A 15,177-nucleotide genomic window follows, 5' to 3' on the forward strand; every position below is an offset into this window, starting at 1 on the left:
GGCTAAGCTAGAATGTCCTGTGTGCTCCAGCAGCAAAGGATTTGGGGGGGTAGGCAGGGACTGCCCCCCACCAGGCAAACTCCAGCTGGGGTCTGGGGCCAGGGAAGGGTTAACCACCCCTCTCCTCCCCTTCCACCAGTTAAATCCCCCTTCCCCATAGTACAGAGCTGCCCTTCCCTGCTAAACTAACTGAAAGTTACTGCTGGCTGCAACTGTGAACTACAAATCCCAAAGACACCTGGAAGCAGGAAGAGGAAGTGATGAGAACCCTGCAGAGTGCTGTTTCTGTGGTGCTGGACTGCAAGTTCCAGAGACCTCAGGGCAACAGGAAGAGAAAGTGAAGACACAGCCAGAGAGCTATGCTCTAGCACCCTCCCTGCCCTGCTTTTGGCCTGAGCCACTGAAGTTGCGTGGTTGCATTTCCTGAATCAAAGGTAAATATGTGTCCAGTTGTTTCTCAGTTTAATCTTCACAGTTTAAACTAATCTGCAAAGGCTAAATCGATTCAGCCTCAGGCTTCTTGGCTGTTTGTACTTAGCCTATGTCACTATTACGTTTTAATGTATATAGGTGCTCACTAAAATTTAGAAAATGAACTCCAGCAGCTCTGTTGCCAGGAGGCAGCCGGTTTGAATGGGGACTAAATCCTGAGTCCACAATCCCACAATGTTGTAGCTGTTTTATGTAGGAAGGGACTGTATTTCTCAGCATATGCATTTCCTGTTTTATACGTGTAATTTTCAATATTGAGAGCTGAATTAGCTATGTTTTGTGATGGCCACATGAAAGGAAAATGGCCATACATCACATTTATTTCTCTCTTAAATAGAACTGTAATTTACACCCACTTTTAGGTCCCATCACACCAGAGTGGAGTAGAGGAGCCTTAGTGTAAATGAGAACCAGGCTCTTAGTCTTATTAAGGGGCTATTGTATGTGGTTTTTTTCTTTCTCAGGATGTCCAGGTGTTCACATATGTCAGGCATATCTTCTTAAAGCCCTTCATTTTGTTACTTAACCACTTCAACACTATTAGTGTCCTAAACAATATGTGCATGTGTATAATGACACATAGTAACCTGAAGATATTTTTGGAGTTTCCGCATTCAATAGTGCCATACATCTCCGGATGCCATTGATCAAAAGCAGATGTTTTTTTGTATCAGTAAGGCTTGTATCAAGGCCTTTTTAAAGTTAAGCTGAGAGCAGCTGAAGCCAAGGAGGCATGCTTTGATTTATTTAAATCAAAGCATATCGCAGTCATAGTAATTAATAATCCAAAACTAGAGAAAATGTGAAGTCAGAGAAATCTAGATTTTTTTTAATCTAAGAGGTGGCAATTCTTTGCTTATATTATATCAGTTCTCATAAAAATGACATGACAACTGTTGGGTATAGACCCCAAGGTCTAGTCAAACTGAAGAAACAGACTAAATAAATCAAGAATAGGGATTTAATTATATTGGTTCTTTATTTGTAGCAGCTCAAGGAAAGTAATTCTTCACTTGAATCACTGAAGATACTAAATGCAAGAACTTGGGCCAATGACATGAGGTGGGGTCTTAAGCTATAATTATGTTCTTTGCTTTATGTATCAGGAAAAATATTAATGAACCAAGGCTCAAATAATTATAACTGGTAGAAGAGAGCGCTTTGGCTTAAAAGTCAAAATTAACATTATACTGAAACAGGAAAGTGAATACTTGATTCCACTTTTTCTGCTTAAATCCATCAGAGTTTTGTCTTTACTTTCATTTAGAGTAGATCCCTTTTTTTACTCTTTAGGACCAGGGCAGTCTTGCCCAGTATACATAACATTAACAATCTTAAGTACAGTAACAGATCAATAATAAATTAATATAATGCAGACAAGGTTATTTCAGTAAATGTGGTATATTTTATTAGACCAGCTAAATAGTTGGAAACATTGTTCTTTGCAAGCTTTTGGGTACAAATAACCCTCTTGAGACTATAATGCATCGTTGTGCAAATATGTAACACCAGGCAGCCAAAATGCTGTTTTCATATCTTCTTGGAAAATAATGAAGGAATGTACCTCTGTGAGGTCCCAGTTTTGTCCTGGAGTTCACTTCATGATGAAGGCCCTCACTTGTAATCCCTTCTGGTCAGCAATTACTTTTATATCTATTGTTCACCCAGTACAATTTTTACCGCATATACATAATAATGGACAGATCATCCCTGTCTGCGTGAAAGCCTAGGTAAAGTAACTCAGAAATGAAAATTTCAATGAGGCTCAAGAGTAATTAGTTTCTTTGGTAAAGACCATGAGATGCACCTTCAAATCTGATGAATCCATTAGAATATAACAGAAATTGTGTGCAGGATGTGCCCTCCCAATTCAGCTGAGAAACCTACCCACAATCAAGTCATTTATTGATACTGTACCCTGTTGAATCAAAGGGAGCTGGTTTAAATATGATGTTATTCAGTTCTTCAGACTTGTCCTGTTTTTCATTGTGCTTTCATTGTTCTCTTTAGCTCTTCTAATTTCTGTTTTTTCTCTCAGTTTCTCCCGCAGCAATCTAAGAAACTGCAAGATGTTTATGTAACTGTACACTGTTAGTTCCTAGGGCATAGCTGTGACATAATCAGAACCATGATATCCAGAAATATGTCCTCAATGTAACTGTGAAATTATCAACCTGATATGACAATTACAGCAGAGGAAAAATAGGCATTGTTTTCAGCATCAACCACAATAGTGAAGTTATATTAATGTTTGACAAATTGATTTTGAGCCTAGTCACCAGTATTCAGCATAAGACCTCCAAGAAGTGCCAAAGAAAAAGATCACCCATCCAAAATTTGCAGCAGCCTCTACAGCCCCACAACTACACAGTGAGCTATTGTGAATGCAGGAGACAATGGACTTTGCCATGCCTGAACCTTGTAAACTGGCTTCAGAAGTGGCATGAGAGCCCAAATCTGAGTAGCTGTTAATCTGATCTGATGATGATGTAATAACACTCACTTCACAGTGTTCCACTTGTCCCAAGATATCTTGCTTTTGCATAGTAGACTAAACTATCAGCTTACTTGCACAGCATTTATAACAAAATTCAACAAAGATATGCAATATCTGTAATCTAGGGAAAGATGTCTCTGTAAAGCAAAAACCACGTTTCCTGGCAAGATTGAGTACACTTTAAATATACTGAACAAGCTCTCAGTGGTTATTAATAATTTCAAGAATTTCAGAAAATGTATGACTCCTATTGACATTATTGAGAGCAACAATTTTTATCCTTTTGGAAAATCAGGCAAAAAGTCACCAGAAATGTTAGCATTACTAAGCAGCTATTGTTTAAATAATTACATAAAAATCTAAATATTACAACAGGATCTACTTATCAAAAATAAAATAAGGCACCTTCATTTTCAGCAGGAAAAAGGATTCTAAATTCATAATCAAAATGATGCAATTTGTACTCCAGCAACCATTTCCTTATAGCTTAATATAGGCAAGCTGGCCAGCCTACAGCTGTGCCAATCTGTACTGTGATTTTTGTCAGAGACTGTTAGGTAAGTAGGGGATCCTCTTGCATGGAGGCATCCAAGGAACTTTTACTGTTCCTGGAAGTGGTGCTGATGGTTCTTGGTCCTTTGGATTCATATTGAACCAATATTCCAATGCTTTAAATGGAAATAAAAGTGTATGGACACATGCACATTTGGGGCCATTTCAAAAGAGAGCTGCTGATCAGGAGCACACAACAGCTGCTACATTCCAGCAGTTACGTGTGAACAAGCCAAGAGCAATACAACTGTAATAGATTCAGTTAGCTATTAGATTAAATCAGCTATTAAATAAAAGAACCAAAAAAGCCACTCTGAAGTGCCCTATCTATACAGACATTGGGCGAACGGAGTCCAACTAACTAATATAATGCCTCTTCTGGGCATGCACTGGGCTTGGCATGGAGGGCACAAAGAGTTTACAGCACCTTTATTTGTTTTTTTGGTATTTTTATGTCTATAAGCAGCCAAGATGCTTTATTTTTAACCCTGGATGAAGCAATGTTAGTTGGAGTTGTTTTGCTGTATTTGTATCATTCCTAACTAGTCTACATATAACTAAAACATAAAAGCTATTGCATGGTTAAGAGCAAGAGTCCTCTGTCCCATTTTGAAATGCCTCTGAATGTATGTGTGTCCATACCCTAGGTGGTTGTGTTGTAACTCCATTTCTTGATGTTGTGTGTTATCAGTATGAGGAAAAAAAATTGGACTGTATCATTTTTGATCCATACAATCTCGCTTGTTTTTCTTCTCTTCCTTGCTACAGTTTGGTGTTGGAGCATAGAGTTCACTGACTTGCTGAAGGCACCACATTTTTATCTTGATATTAAGACCTGAATGCTCATCCTTCTGAACATTCATTGTATAGGATACAGTTAATCTTAATCCCAAATGCGTCAATTCTCTCTAGCCATGAGACACCAAAAGACCATTACATTATTGTTAGCAACCAACTCATTAGTGCACCAAAAGCCTAAAAGTAGAACATAATTGATTGTATTGCCCACAATGAGAGAAATGCACAGAATAAGGCCCTGATTTGGAAATGGAATCAGATGCTAGTATAGGCCTTCTGGTTTCCTGTGGTCTATGCTAGTAAATTGATAGCAGTATAGAAATGGGAACAATAGATTGGTTGAGTTTGGTGTAGAAACAGGCTGAAAATGAAAGTGCAAATGGCTTTTGTTGTTAAATAATCCTAGATAAAGTTATATGCGTGTTATAACAAAGGGTATTCACTTAAATAGCAAAATAGAAAATTAAATAATCTGTATAAACTGAAGTTTGTATTTAGTTTTAAACTGTACTAGAAGAGCATATCTGAAACATTTGATTATGTATTTGCTTTTTACAGTCTAGAATACAATCCTAATTGAAATAGTAATAACTACTACTCTACACAACTTTATCAATTGTTTCAGCCATTCAGGAGCCACTGCTATGATGTTATGTCTCTTGTCACTAGCATGTGCCATTGTAAGCCTCGAATCTTGCACATGGTCTGTCTGCTTCCCAACAATAGCACAAGCACCCTAGGGAATAGGGAGGCAGACAGCAGCTTTTCTCCTCTTTTCAGCAGACACTTAGAGGTCTGTTACTTATTATCTTTTGAAGAAAGGGCACAGGTTTCCACAAGCAACTTGAGCTTGCATCAGCACACGTTGTAACCGGTCAGTTCAGAAAGACAAATTGGTTAAAAGAAGAAAACTAAATAAATGTTCTGACATTTGGTTGAATTATTTTCTGTTTTCATCAACAGACTAATTTCTGATGTCAATGTTAGGTTCGGTGGGCAATGTTCAGGATGCACAGTAGGAAGAACAGTTTTAGAACATAAAAAAATGAAAGACTCCCCTGGCTTCACGTTCACAGGATGTAATCCAACCCAACACTATAATAAAGAATATTGGATAACAGCTATATGTAAAAGCAAACACACACTTAAATAAAACTATGAATTCACAGACAGATGAGCTAGCTGTGGCTGGCTGAAAGCTTCCTAATGAAACAGCTTTTAGTCTGAAAATTCTGGTATTTTGGTTTTTGGTGAGGAAGGGTGCAGGAGGACCAGGGTGTTTCCAAATGTTTTATGGGAATATGTTGATTCCACAAAACCTTCCAATGAAAATCTAAGAAAACAGGTGTTTGTGTCAGCAGTGAATTGGTTTAAATTAATTACTAAGTGGAAAGCCTTGATTTATATAAATCAATTCAATCTGCTTTTCCATTTATGCCAGTTATTTCCTAAAGAAAAGTATATTATCTTTGGCTAATATAACCATTAAAATATGTCACTTTAGAGTTAAATAGAGATTTCACACTAGAGTTAGAATAGCTTTTTGCTACTTAGGTAAATATATTATCACTATATGCATTTATTAAAGCAATTATGTATCTTAATATTTTCAGATTCTTATTTATTTTGCCTTTTTAGTATATTATGAAATGGTAAAGATACATGACCTATTTATTAGAAAATTAAGGTTTTTTTCTCAGGATTCGTGTCAAGCAGCTACATGATGATGATTACTACAGTTCAGATGTGCCTAAGTGGAAGTAACTGAAACTTAATTTTCCTACTCACCTAAATCTCTTCAGCATAAAACAATCACTGAAGTTACTTAGATGGCCTTCATGCTTTCTAAAAATAGTAGATCTGATCTTCCCCGTTTAATAGAGAAAAGCAAGTTTTCCTGCTTTTTCCCATCCAAATATATTTTTCACTTTGACTGAAGAAAACCTTCCTGTGACTGCAAAGTGATGGTTTTTCTCTGCTCTTACTTTTATCTAGAAAGCACGCAGATTTTAACTCTGAGTTTTTTGTAGCGTCTATATTCAACATATTTATTTTTATTGAAATATTTAATACGTTATAATAAATACATAGTTTATTTGAAACAGATTTATTTTAAAGATAAAAACTGATTATAATTAACTAATAACATTTAGAAATCTGATTTAAATTAATTTAAATGTTTTATCAGCCTTGCCTGCTGCCCACCTTTCCAGCATGCTTAATTCCCCTGATCTTCAAGTAACTAATTTCTTGGTCTGCCAATCTAATGTACTGCTGTGTTGTCTGGCTCCCTGGCTTGCTAATCATGGATTCTGCTGGGGAGTGTGAAATTCAGGGAACACATTTTGTTTAAAAAGAACATTGAACCCCGCCACTCCTGGACTGCTGGATCATCAGGAAGGTTTTGGGGCCACCTTTTGATGGGTGTGCCACAGAGTAAGCCTGCCCCCGAACTAAATGTTTTTCTGATCCCCTTCCTTTGCCAGATCTGTTGCTCTGCTTTCTGCTCACTGTCCTGTGCTTCATGCCTGAACTGTTGCTCTGTCTTCTGCTTCCTGACCTATCTGTCCCTTTGTTCCCTGCTCCCTCCCTGATCTGCCACATTCAGAGGCTGCCCATGTCACAGGTTGGCCACCCCTGTTTTCTGGGAACATAGGATGACAACAGATCTCCTGGGTCATCAAGCAGTCCTCTGCTTTCAACAAGCAACCTTTTGTGCAAAATAGTTCAGAAAACACCAATTCCAACCTCTCTCACATACTACAGCCACAAAAGCCCCAATAAAAAGTATTGAGTGTACTGTAAAAAGAAAGCAGGAAAGACCAGGGTGCTGTCAATGCCTCTTCAGCTTTAATAACTGGACAAGATTTAGGCAAAATACACCTCAGGTCTTCTAAGAAGTGAAGTACACAATGATCAGGAGGGAAAAAAGCCCACTCCTTTCTCAGATCAGATTGGTGAGAAAATTCCATCCTGATCTCAAGTCTGGTGATTAATTTGACTGTTGTCATATGAGCAAGACCCATCAGTCACAGGTACCTGAGAATTTTCCTCATAACCATTAAGCAGAAGGCAGAGCAGCATGGCATCTTCTAGACAAACTCAGAAAGGCATGAGCTTTCATAGGCTACATACAGCTTATGTTACCAGACAGTGTAGTAAATGGATCCAAATGTAAATGAGGATCAATCCAATAATACAGTAAGCTAAATGTAGGAGGAATGCTGATATAGATTCACAATGTACGTATGTAAGTTTCTGCAAGAAGCCTGACTTCCACAAATATTCCATAAATGTTTTTTGTCTGGCTTCCATTACGCTTTCAATTTAATGTGTGGCAAGGTAGTCCTGCCATAGTGCTTGATGCTGGCTACATGGCAGGCCTTGGTGGGCAGCTTCTCCCTATGTTGGTAGGCTGACAGCTTTGTCATGCATCCTGTTATTTTCAGGGTGCTAAGTGGAGGGGAGCTCATGAGTTTGGCCAGGATGCCAAGTCAAAGAGAGCCCTGTGGCTACCTATGATCCAACATGGTGCTTGCCCCACAGATCCACAGGCCCATGAGTCACAATGAGGCTTATTGAATGAGCTGTGGGCATCGAGCTTTTAACTTACCTGTATTCACTATAGTCTGAAACTGGCTCCAGTGCAGTTGCAGGGCTGAGATCAATATTCTACTAATAGTTGGTGCTGATCCTTGGACAGCATGATTTACCCTTGGGCTGTGGGCACCTGGGGCTCTTATGCATGTGCAGGGAGCCTGCTCTGATGAGCTGTAATTCCAGTGTTGCCAGAGCTTGTATGCAGCAGACAGTCTAAGCTATAAAAAACAAATAGCATTAGTTTAAGGACAGTAAAAAATTCCACATTTAACTTTTAGAATTAATAAAGTACTGCATTTACTGAAATCCATGGTGAAGTATTTCTCCCTCCCTACATTCAACATGGCAGGAGGAAGCCTCCTCTTCAGTTTGAGTACTGGCCAAGGACAGGTGGCTGCTGCAGCTCTGAACCAGGCAGATGGTGGGCAAGAGACAAGACTCAGGCCAATTGTTTTCCCCCTGCCTGCATGCCTCTCTCCTCCTCACCACCCTACCCTAGAAGTTTTCCCTGCTGCAGAGGTGAGGTGGATTAAGTGAAGACAATCCCACAATAATAATTAGAATAATTAGAATCTATACATAGAATATTATAACTAATTTATAATTTTCCAGCTAGACAATTCAATTACGGGGAAAGCATCTTAAATTCAAAGTCATTTTGGATTCAGGAAATGAACTGAATTGTTAAAGGAAATCACAAACTCTATGTATCAGTTCAGTGTCCTTAAAATCCTCATAAATTCACTGGACCGTGTGTCACTGGTTATAGCACAGGAGCACTTAATGCTAATCAAAGGTTCATGGTGAAAAAAAGTGTGAATGCTATGTTTGAATTCCTCTGGTCTTAAGAATTCAGAGCACAGGATTGATTCCAGCTCTTTCAGTGGTAATTCACTAGTTAGCTCTGTGAGTACCTATTTATCAAAAGTGAAGTGAAAAGGTTCTTCTGACAAAACTAATCTAATTTACCCTCTGGCTTTCAGTAGGTTCACTGCCTTCTGCCTCACAAAAGTCAATGCTTTCTTTCTTTGTTTTTCTGTAGGAGAAGAATCAGGCACAAAATGGAGAGTTAGTTCTGCTACTCACACAGCCTCTGCCAAACTTACTTGGTACAGATGGAATAAAGTAAAAAGAGCAGTAAACAGATAATGAGTGACCTATTACATTTCCCTAAAATCAGTAAGAAAGTACTAGCATAACACTATGCCAACTCAACATTCACATGTAGATGGAATGATTTACTCTTCACATCTTTGTAAAAAAACAAAAAAGGCAAAGAACCACTAACAATGTTCGTTGATTAAAATATTGCATAAATAATTCTAAAATAATACTGCAGTTAGAAAATATAGACTGGAAAAATGTGATTGTTTTTATGAATATAAATTCTCATTTATTTCCATTTAAAAAATAGAGCTTAAAGTGGGAAGGAGTCCTAACAGAAATAACTGTTGAAGCTGAGTTTCAGACTTACTGGCTGCGTCCATACATGTGCTTAACTGGGCGTGTGTACACATGCCCCTACCACACTGTTGTTACTGCACCGTCATTTAGTACTTCCCTTTGGCGTAACTGTGCTGGTGACACAGTTATTTTTAGCCGTTATGTTGCCATAGCAATGCGCTATAGAGAGGGAGCACATTCCTATGGTGACATAGCTGCAGCATCACGGTTTGTGCCCACAGATGCTACGTCACTGTATTGCATTGCTATGACAACGTAGTGTCTTGTGTAGAAGTGCTCACTGCAGAGTAGACTAATTAACTGTGGAGTAGTGTCACCGTCTACACATGTGAAGGTATTAGCCCACAGAATACTAATTAATGCCATAGGAAGATAGTACTGTTGGGGACGATACTATTTTATGCTGGGGTAATTTACTGCAATTAAGTGCATGTGTAGATGCTGATCTCAGGTGTCAACTGTACCCAGTCAGTCCAGCCAGCTGAAGGCCAGACTCATGTCTGCTGCCTTGCCACATGGTTCTGCACTTTCAGCACCCTCTTGCCGCACCAGCCCCTCTACTACCCAATGCTACTACCCAAAGCCTGGAGCTGACTCCCCTCCCACCCATTCTCCCTGCCAGCCCAGGCCTGCTCCACCCTGGCTCAAAGTGATGCTGTCCTGGGTGCAAATGTAAATGCTGCACCTCGGAGTAGTTTACTCTGGCTCCAACTGTTCTGGAGTTTATTGCTTCACATTAAGTGCATGTGTAGGTGCACCCACTAATTGCTATCCTACACAAGAAATCACACTCTACCCCATAAGGACATAATATATTTATTCACACTTTTGAACATGGGCAGTTGGGAACATAAAGGATGAAAAAAAAAGATGGAGTTTCATCCAGAATTGGGGGAGTGGGGGCACAAGTGTGCACACGTGAATGCATGCAAGTCGGGTATTGATAATATTTTAACAGAATTTTAGTGGTTTAATGTAGCACAGGATCAATGTTATACAGAACATCTAGTGAAGAAAAGGGTTTATATGTTCATATAGGGTTATCAGAGACCTGTGGAATGCTCATAAACTGTAGGATTTTACTAAAGTTATTTAATGAAAGATATTCCATTAAGTCAGTTAATATAAATGATGGTGTGATAGCAAAAAACTGCTTGGACAAAGGAAATTAAATTATTTTTAAAAAATACCCTTTCCTTTAGCACATCTGTTTGTAGCTAGACAGCTTTATGTTTGTGGTATTGCAAAACTATGTACTGATCCAAGTATTACAAGCTGAAAATAAACAGAAAGTCCAAATCTGCTTAATTGTTACCTAAAAGTCCTTCTTTTCTTAATTTCTATCCAGAATTTAGAGTTGTATTGGACGCTAAATGCATATTTTGTATGAACTCTTAAGCTGTATGGAATTCACAAAACATGAGTGTCTGTTAATCTAATTAAATAAGGTTTAGGTTTTAGCACTATTTACAGTACAACCCCACCTAGTCCTAAAAACATGGACGAGAGTAATAAGCTATTTACACACGTGTACTGAACATTCTAGGAAATGGCACATATCATATCCTTCCCATAGTTCATTATTACAAGATTTTGGAACAATTCCCTCTCCCTTCTGTTGCAAAACAAGACAGAAAACAACAACGTATTGCAGTCTAAGTGTTGGGGAAATGAGATACTGTTCTTCCACAGACTTTGAAAATCAGATCAAACTCCTTTTTTATTGTCTTTCCATCTTCCAAAACCTTTGTCTCCAGTACTACAGATATTTTGCAAATAAAGAAAGAAAAACTCTATTTAAATTTCTGCACTATTCCATTAACAACTACATGAGTTGTTTACCATTTACAATATTACATTTAACATTGCTACCCAGGTGCAATTTAATAAAGCGTGTATGTTTTCACTTCTAAGATAGCTGAAATCAGTGAATTACAAAATATAACCACATTCCAATTCAAATGTGAAGTTGCATTTACAAACGCCTGGGGTTTTTTCCTCCTTTCTCACTGGCATTTTAATTCTAGATGTTGCAATTGCTCTTTCTTGGCACTTTTCCACTCATTTAGTGTTCCTTCAACAAAGATAAACACAATATACTCAAATTATTTTATTTAGCTTGTCAGTTTATTTTAGATTCCATCCAGAGGGATTATTTCCTTGTAAACTACCGATAATTTCTCTCTAGACTCCCTCCCTATAAATTACTACATTACACACACCGCAATCCTACTCCTTTTCCATGGAACATATTTTATTTCTTCTCCTCCATCAGATGGTGAAGCACAGCAGTTGCAGAAGGACATGGAAAGACCAATTCTTCCAGTGATGCAGGGAGGAAGCAGCCCTTCTCTCAGCATCCTCACCACAAAGGTGGGCAGCCCACGCCATGGGAGCAGCAGTTGGGGACATTTTTTTAAGTCCCCACGGCAGGTAACAATACACCTCCACTCTCAGAACCACTTCCTTTCCCCTCCCATTTACTCCCTTATTATGTCTCTGGATGTAGCAAGACCTGCTTGCTGCTACTGCTGTCCTGGCCACTCTTGCTTTGCTCCAGCCAGAGCATGGAGCCTGCTGCCTGTGGGTCCAGGATCAGCTAGGGGCAACAATGGGGATGGGTGGGTTTCCTGTCCCTGTAACCTGGTCTCAGGCTGGCAGGGAGACACTTCAGGGAATGGCTAGGGAAGAGGAACCTGCTCAGTGCTGCTGCCACCAGGTCAGCTCAGCTCTCCACAAAATCCAGCTAGAGTGGGTAAGGAGTAGCTCTAGAACCTGCCTCCCTCCCAGGTAAGCCAAGGACAGGGGTGGTGGCAGATAGTGGGTGAGGGAGGGGGTGAGGAAATGGAAGGGAAGGAGGGCAGGTGAAGTCCACCTGAGCACAGAGGGAAGGGGAGAAGATGCTGAGAGGGGTGGATTCATCAGGGACTTAAAAAAAAATCCCCAGTTGCTGCTCCTGCCATGTGGTTTGAGGGGGTGCGTGACTGCACCTCTGCACCCCTTCTGGATCTCATTCTGGAGAGTCAAAATTGAAGGCAAGAGAACAACATGCATGAAAGTTAGGATGATATTGACACTGCATGAAATTTTCATACAAGAGTCTCCAAATGGATAAAAACCACAGTTTCAGCCTTTTCAAATTCTTCCAGTTAACACGAATAAGAATGGAATTATGCAGCTCCAATTAAAAATATATATATCTTTAGATGAGTAATTTGGGTCTACTCTGAGGAGCCCCTACCACCTTACACCTCTTCAGTTGCTCCCCAGTTGCAATCTGGATGAATTGAGGCGGAGAGGCAGAGTTAGCAGCCCCAGGTGTCTCAGACAGAGGTTCTTCTGAGCATATTAAGCAGCTAGCTCTTGGTACCTAAGACTCCTCTGACCGAAACTATAGGCACTTAAGCACTTTTGCCGCTGGTAGAGCATGGTTCATCTGGATCACTTTTTGTGACTTAGGTCTTTTAACACCTCTGAGTCCCAGTGAGGTTTAAATCTGTCCCTAACTCTCCCCAAGCATTTTACAGCGTGTCTAAGTTAGTTGTATGTTGCACACACCACTAGGTGCCTAAATAGCTACTGTTGCTATGTGGAAGTCCTACTTGAGAATCTAATTCTTGTTTTCTGTTGAAGATAAAGTTCAGCCTGGGTCATTTGAGGCTTTTACAAAGGCAATTTGAAGAACTGTGCTGACTGCTTTGGTCGAGGTGAGAGGAAGAAGCAGAAGGGAGAGATCCCTCTAATTGTCACTAACTGAATTCTGCTTTTAAATCAATCATTCCACCAAATAGCTCCCAACCGGATGTTCCTAGATACTGCTGTTTAATGAGACTGATGTGGATTTTTAATGTGGCTAATCTTCTGGCTCTGGCAATTGTACAGACAGAGAGGGGATGATGGGGAGACTACAAAAGAATGACTTCAATACAGTGAAGTGGCAAAGGAGGCTTTACATAGTAAAGCAGTCTGTGCCATTGGGGCCAAGACATTGTAAATAAATGCTTCCAGGCAATGCTATCTCCTTAAATAACACTGTTAGAGAAGGTTAATTTAACACTTGAAGATTTATAGTACAGAACAAAACAAACATGAAGGACTACATTATCTTTCTCTGACCACATATAAATATTGTATACTGAAGAAGATATTTGAAAAGTGCGTGTATATAGGTAATTATTAATATGTTTCTAGCCCCATGCACAAATACACTGCATGGATCCTCCACATCCCAGTGTATCTACATAGCAATGAAAAACATTTGTGTTCCTACCTTCCTGTTTGTTAATTTTACTGATGTGAACTATATAAGTCTGAGGCAAGGATTTTGCTGAAGTTTAATAAAAATGAAAGACTCTAACTCTAATACTTTCCAAATTAGTTGCCAGAATCAGCCAGGGGTGGTGAGGAATGAAATGCTGGAACTATACTAAAACAATAAGGGTCTTAGTGGGGACATAGAAATTTCAGATGTAAAAAGTTAGACAGTCTTATTGTCTTTATTCTGCGCACATAAACAGATTAAATTCCTGCTGCACTAAAATGTGAAACAAGCTAGTAGAAAAAGAAGACTAATATGTAGAAGAGCGTGTGGCTTTGTGATGGGCTGCGTAGAGTCACTGCAGCTGGATGTCTGTGGAGGAAACTTGGCTGACTAATCCAGAATTGCTCCTGAATTGTGCTCCCTTACCATTGGAGAGGATAAAGTGTGTTCTCCACTGAGCTGTTTCTGTTGTTTCTTCCCACTTCCTCCAAGAATGGCTTCCCCTGTGTTTCTACAAAGGCTGGCTGCTAGTGGTGCACAAGCATTGTTAGCTGCTGTTGCATAAACTGGTACAGCTCCTCTATCTCTTTGGAGCACCACTTAAATATGTAGACCTCATCATTTTATTTTCTTGTTGATGCTGTTTATTGCTTCCCCCTTTAATTGTACCATCTGCAGTAATTAAGTGCTGGTAATGCAATCTTGATCGTTGAAAATGCCATCAACTTGCTCAGAACTGTTAAGACTGGGGACATGTGTATACTGGACCAGACAGTGTTTAGACCCTGCTACCAAATATGTCTCGCTCACTCATTTCTACTTCCCACATACCACGTACCCCAAAAGATGTTGTGTGGCTGCTGTTAGAACCCAGAGAGTGTCTCTCTGAGCCTGACCAGGGTGCTATATGAGCCAGCTGGGCCAAAACTGACCTGCATGACATTATTTTGGCATGCAGTGTGGAAGCAAGGGAATGGTGCTGTTCCCTAGCACCATCCAACTAATTCCTTGAGATTTGGGGGCATGCTGAGAAGTTGAAAGTTGGATTTATAGGAAACATCTTGATCAAAACCTCAAGTATCCATGAAGTTCAGGCACCTCTGAGATTAGGCAGCAGCTGAGCACGTGGTGTTCAAAATCATACTTCTGCTAATCTCCCAAAGTTCTTTTTCAGAGCTAGCCCTAGTTTCTTACCTCCTCTGGCCCCTTTCCTAGCAACAGATGCTATGTCCCACCAGCTCGTCTCCAGTGAGAGACATTAGCTGGTTCTACTTCCAGGATGCTGACATAAAAGTTGACTGGCTCCTCTCTCAGCTGCAGACATGAGGACCAGCTCCAGGCTTCATAAGAGATACCTAGGGTCACAGGCTCCATCCCTGTGTTATGAAAGAAATCTGAAGGCTTATTAATATCATTTCTATCTTGCAAACAGCTTCTTTTTACAATAACAAATGCATGGAGAAGCTGAAAAAAGTCATTCAAATTGAGTGCTTTTCTCCCTATGACTCTCTTT

General features: G+C 39.7%; 1 long non-coding RNA gene across 1 annotated transcript; it reads left to right on the forward strand.

Annotated features, from left to right (window-relative positions):
- The first annotated feature begins 315 nt into the window (after window positions 1-315).
- On the forward strand, window positions 316-13,592 carry LOC149859870 (uncharacterized). The gene is made up of 3 exons (XR_016443651.1): window positions 316-434; window positions 11,679-11,836; window positions 13,037-13,592. It is a non-coding gene; the product is annotated as an uncharacterized LOC149859870 (long non-coding RNA).
- The last annotated feature ends 1,585 nt before the right edge of the window (window positions 13,593-15,177 follow it).

This window comes from Crocodylus siamensis, chromosome 7 (assembly GCF_052110815.1).
Source record: "Crocodylus siamensis isolate JL-2025a chromosome 7, ASM5211081v1, whole genome shotgun sequence".
In the NCBI taxonomy this organism is placed as follows: domain Eukaryota; kingdom Metazoa; phylum Chordata; order Crocodylia; family Crocodylidae; genus Crocodylus; species Crocodylus siamensis.